Source organism: Nelumbo lutea, chromosome 4, assembly GCF_056320005.1.
Source record: "Nelumbo lutea isolate HS-2025 chromosome 4, American lotus-T2T, whole genome shotgun sequence".
Taxonomy (NCBI): Eukaryota; Viridiplantae; Streptophyta; class Magnoliopsida; order Proteales; family Nelumbonaceae; genus Nelumbo; species Nelumbo lutea.
The window spans coordinates 35,189,038-35,194,531 of NC_142687.1; the positions used below are offsets into that span (position 1 = coordinate 35,189,038).

A 5,494-nucleotide genomic window follows, 5' to 3' on the forward strand; every position below is an offset into this window, starting at 1 on the left:
TCTATGATAGGAAATTTGTCAAATAATTTAATAAGCTAATGCTAGTAGTTAATAGCATGTCAACTTAATGGTGTTTCCTTAATATTTTCACCAAGAGGAGCCCATAATGTACCCACTTCTCTTTCTCTCCAATGTAAATAGTAACATCTACTCTCCCCATTAAATCTCTACTTTCCTCATAAACCTCTTCAATCCCTTTTCCTTGAAAGAGAAGTGGGTAAATCTCTCTATTGAACTTGTAGTGCATTAAAATCGAAGGAAGTCGGTAAAATTTTTAATCAAAAATTAAAAATTTAACATCACTTATCAAATTGGAGAACTGGTAAATAAGATGGAAAAAATTACTAAATATGTAATAGCCCAAACCAAGCTAAACCCCTTAATACCTTTAAAACCTTTACACTATCGACCCCCTCCCTCCCAAATCCTCTTTGCACGGTACATATTTGAATTTGTACTCTTCCTAAACTAAACCTTAAGGATATACAATCAATTAGAAACCAATAACCATCCCATTGAAGATCGAAGCCATCAAGTGATGGACCAAAACAAAAGTTGCACATGTTAGATGCTCTCGAAAATCCAACAAATGTAAGTGAACATATGCTTAAGATAGGATGCTTCGTTTGAATCTATAGTTATGGTTCCTAATATTCCACTATTCATTTTCCATGGTTTCATTATAATGATCTAGACCATTGACTTCTATCGAAAAAAATTATTTATAAGCATCACCATAAGGAGGTGTCTCCTTTAATGCTAAACTTGTTAGATTGCATCACCTAAGTCCTAATAGTTGTCATTTAATCCCAAACCATAAACACAAAGCAAAACCAAACCAGTAATGGATCCCAGTTACAATGCAGTAGTTATAGAAAAAAAACATTACTTGCTACATTGCTTTTTTCCCGGCCCACGGGACTGTCCATGTCACTTTTTTCTTGTGAGCCCCCCTTTCAGCTTAATAGCAATAGACAAGGAAATTATGATTTATATCAATGCTCAGAAAATACCCGTGGTAGTTGAGATGTCAGATGTTGGATCTACTGAACAAGAAAACCTTTTAGGTTGATTATAAGTTGTCCTAGATATAGAGAGGGTAGTGGCAAAGAAAGGTGGAAGTTTACTAAATTTTTGAATTTAAGCATTTTTAACAGAGAGATATGAGTAACCAGATATGGTTAAGAAAATAAATAATTAATACCACTTACAAGTTATAACATTTTACGATCCAAAGTAACATAAAATTGAAAAAGAAATCAATAAAAAAACAGAGTAAACAAACATGTCTAGACAATAGCTAAATAGAATAAATTAATCAATTGTTCTGTCTTGTATCTTAGCAATATTTTGTTTCAGCTGAAAAAGCAATAAAATCCTCTTGTTTTCATTGAGAATGTTGACATAATTCATTAAATCCCTCCCTGAGTAGTCAATGAAAACTTAGAAAACATACCTGATGCCTGAGATTAAATTGAGAGGTTTCTAGGTATGACTAACAACTCAATTAATTTCTTCTTCCCTATACAATCCTCTGCAAGCATTTTGTCCCCCTAGCACGTTAGATTACTTATTTCAGCATCATAAGTAACTTCAATTGAACTCTCTTATATCTATGTAAGATTCCTTGAAAGAAACAATGCATAACCAAACATATGCATGTTCTGATTACTACCATTCAATTTAGAATAATAAAGGCTCAAATCATCTGATAGAAAGGGAAAATAAAGCATAGATGTCTAGATGGTTAGATGTCCAACAAAAATTGCTTACCAAAAAATAAAAGATCGATGCCAACAAAAATTTTTGAGCCAGAATAGTACACGACAAAAACCTCCATAGCACTGACAAATGACACAAACCCTAAATCCTCTACTGTTTCTTCTCCCTCCAGCCCTCTCAAATTTCTTCCCCTTGGACCGTACATATAGTTTGCTGAAATGTTTCACTAATTTACGAACATTCTTAGGACCTCGGAGAACAACCATGTTCTGCCCAAGTGCATCCCTGTGATCCAGTTGCTCAAATGTCAAGCATTCACCTGCTGCCTTCGAAATTCTTGCTCTCGTTATCTTTGTAAACCTTAAAGTCATCATCACCTCATAAACCCGAGTATCATCGGTAACTGTTCCGACAAGAACCATGATTTTATCCTCCTTTCCCTTTAGCTAATCAATCGAGAAAGGCACAACGGAGCTGTGTTGACCCTGCTCATAATTAACAGCCTCTTTAGAAATCTATATAGCTTGACGAGCATGGCAAATGTGATTGGATTTTGGGGCAGTTCACTTGGTCTTCTTGCTTTTTCCTCTACAACTAGGTCGATACCCATTGTTGCTGCTGCTTCTCTTGGTCCATCTCCTACTAGGTATTGATTAGGGTTCGGTAAAAAAATGAAACATAAAAAACAAAAAAGAGAGAGGGAAAACGAAATTAGATAGAGAGAGGGGGTTTCAGTATTTTGATTTTCTTCTCTAAGGATAAAGTGCCAGAGTAGCATGATGTGGGAAAGCCCAAAAAGAGTAGAGAGAGGGAAGAGGAAGAAATGAAAAAGGAAGGAGGAGAGGGACGGGTAGAGGGGTGAGGATTGTGTAGGAAAGGGTTCTTTCGAACAAGGGAATGGTCGCGCAAATGAATTTTGGGCGCCAAACCTGAGAGCGCCTACATATCTACAATACAAAATAATATAAAATACAAGCTTTTGCAATCTATACATTTGTATTATTTGCAGTCTATATATTTTGTACTCCTTCCAAAAGTATAATGTATTATTTTGTATTTGTATAAGGCTCGGTCTGAAAAGAGTACAAATACATGTTTAGATCAGGTTGATGAAGAGATTAAATGAAAATCGGCCCTAAACACAGTGTTAAACAAATATGCATGCAAATATATAAAAATTAGCATCATACCTTCTATTCTATTCTGCTTTTCTGAACCTGCAAACTCTGATTCAGCCCATGTTAGTTTTTCAGATAACTCTCCACTCGACTAAGCCTCCAAAAAGATGGGAAACAAATGGTTGAAATGACTACTTTGTCCAGTGGTGACCGTCCCTATTTATAGGTGTTCTTGAAGCAATCAAAAGGTCCAGAATTCGATGCCTCTAAATGTTTCAAATTGCTTCAGCTCTAACAGTCCAACAAATGATGTATTTATCCTCCAAAAACATGACTACTCTAACGGTTGATACTGAAAAGAGTGCTAATGAAATCATCATGCCTAAAGTTGCTATCAAACCTGAAGTTAGTCCCCAAACTGCACACACAGATCAACAGATAGATTGAAGTTATTCAAGAGTTTCTTCTTGGCAAGTCCCTGATGTACAATTTGTGATGGAGCAGGCAGATGGCATTCATAATGTTTGACAAAATGCCGACATGGATTCAGAGAGGACAGGATAGAAAGTAGTCAGGGAAAGTCCTCATGAGAACGAAGTTGTAGTTGAAGAAAGTTAAGAAAAATAGGAGGCTTTGACTGTTTTCCATAAGACAACCCAGTTAAGAATCAAGAAACAAGGATGTAGGAGGTATCAACAAAGTGCTACCTACTATGAAAGAAAGATACTGGGGTGATATGGTGATTGGAGTTAGGAAACCCCTTTAAAGACTCGTCAGTAAAGCTTGTAAAATTAGAATATAATGTGCTCCCAAAGTTGAACTTTACATATGTAGCCACTCCTGTTAAAAAAGCCAATCCCAATGATGAGAGACTTGTCAAGCATGGTACATCCAAGGAAAATAATAATCCAAAATAAAAATGGGTGAGAGTGCAGAAAAGAAGAAGAATCATAGCCTTAATGAGGATCAAGACATGATTCCCAACAATCAATCAGAAGCTGTTCAAAAATCATCAAAAACATACAAAGATTTTCACCCCTATTATTCTTCTTGACAATCTTTGTTCCTAGTTATAAGTCCATTATAAGCTAGTCACTATAGAATTTTGCTTCTTGTAAGCTTTAAGGGTGAAGTTACATGTCCCTCTCTAGGCCTTTTTTCATTATCATATTTAATAAATATGTTTCTTTTCTTAAAATAAAAAACAAAAAGATGGCTTATTCCATCCTCGAAAAGGTAGAAAAGTCCTTTTAGAAGGAAAAAAGGGTAAAAAGTTGGTGGGCAAGCTTCTACTTGACCAGTTAAGGAAACTTTAAAATTTTTCCAATTAAAAAAACATCATGAGAAACAATTTTTAGCGTAATTAATGATTTAATTTGTCTCACTATTTCTTATTATCTCTATTTGAATCATAGTTTGATTGTATGTTGCTTTAATTAATTTTGTCTCAACCCAAAACTAATGCATTAGATATTTAGGTTCTAATGGGTTTATTTAAATCAGGATTAAAGAGAGGACCATTTCCAATTACCTTTTATACATTGCATGAGCAATGGAATCATGAAAAACAGATACAATATGAGAGAGCTCTGGGAGCTTGAAAGATCTCCTAAGTTCCCGTTTGGTAGGGTTTTTGGGCAGTGGCTTTTGGCCTTCTGAGGCGAATCCTACACAAAACACCCATAAGTAATGTTTGATGAAAATGGGGAAGGCTCAGTTTGAAAGGAGCACAAATATAGATATATAGAATGCAAAACCTTCTAATTTGTATGATTTTAATAAGCATTTATATTATATATATTTATATTTATACTCCTTCCAAATTGAGCCGAAGACACACATCAACGTTCGGAATACCAATTGAATGACTAATACATAAAAACTATTCTGAATAGCTTATCCAGAACAGGGATCTTCAACCTGAGCAGTTTCTCTGCAGCAGCTCAACACAACATAGAAGTTTGTGATACTTTCCTCTTTCAATTGTTTTTTTTTTTTCTATTTCTATATAAAAGATTAGAAAACTCCCTTCTTGAAGTAAAAGGGGAAGAAATAAAAGTTATTTATGGTAAACATGGTATTCAAAATCGATCAAAATCAGCTGGTATTCATCAAAACTTACGGGGGATTCTGATTAGCCATAAAAGTTATTTATGCATCTTACCTTTCCAGCATCATAGATATTAGGGTAAATATGGTTTTCAAAATCGAACCAGATCGGATGGTTGGACGAGAAAAATTGGAAACCAGTCAGGTGATTATTTCTGTTTTTCCCTAAAATTAGATTTTTGTCAAAAACCGTTGATTTTGGACAGAAAAAACGCTAACCCAGGTGGTTAATCATCCAAACGGTTTTAGCTATTTTTTATTTTATTTTTATTTTTTGTCAGAACGAACTGACTATTCAATTCAAACAATCGGACCATTTGACCCAAAAACTAAACCCCTGACCGGTTCGTTCTTCGGGTCGATTTTAAAAACTTGAGTGTAAACAACTTAAACCTCCCTTCAATGCTTTTATAAATACTGAAACTTTCCCCTTTTTAAAAAAAAAATGGACTAAGACCTCCCTTATATCATAATATCATCGGGCAAATACTTCCCCCGCATTCCGTCCAAATCTGTTGATACATAAATTTCTTTAAAAATCGAAA

At 34.7% G+C, this 5,494-nt stretch overlaps 1 pseudogene across 1 annotated transcript; it reads right to left on the reverse strand.

Moving 5' to 3' along the window:
- Nucleotides 1-1,278: 1,278 nt before the first annotated feature.
- Nucleotides 1,279-3,635, reverse strand: LOC148855159 (large ribosomal subunit protein eL18y-like; annotated as a pseudogene). The gene is made up of 3 exons (XR_016113358.1): nucleotides 2,913-3,635; nucleotides 1,774-2,361; nucleotides 1,279-1,553 (listed from the first exon to the last, which is right to left on the reverse strand). The product of XR_016113358.1 is annotated as a large ribosomal subunit protein eL18y-like (transcript).
- Nucleotides 3,636-5,494: the final 1,859 nt, after the last annotated feature.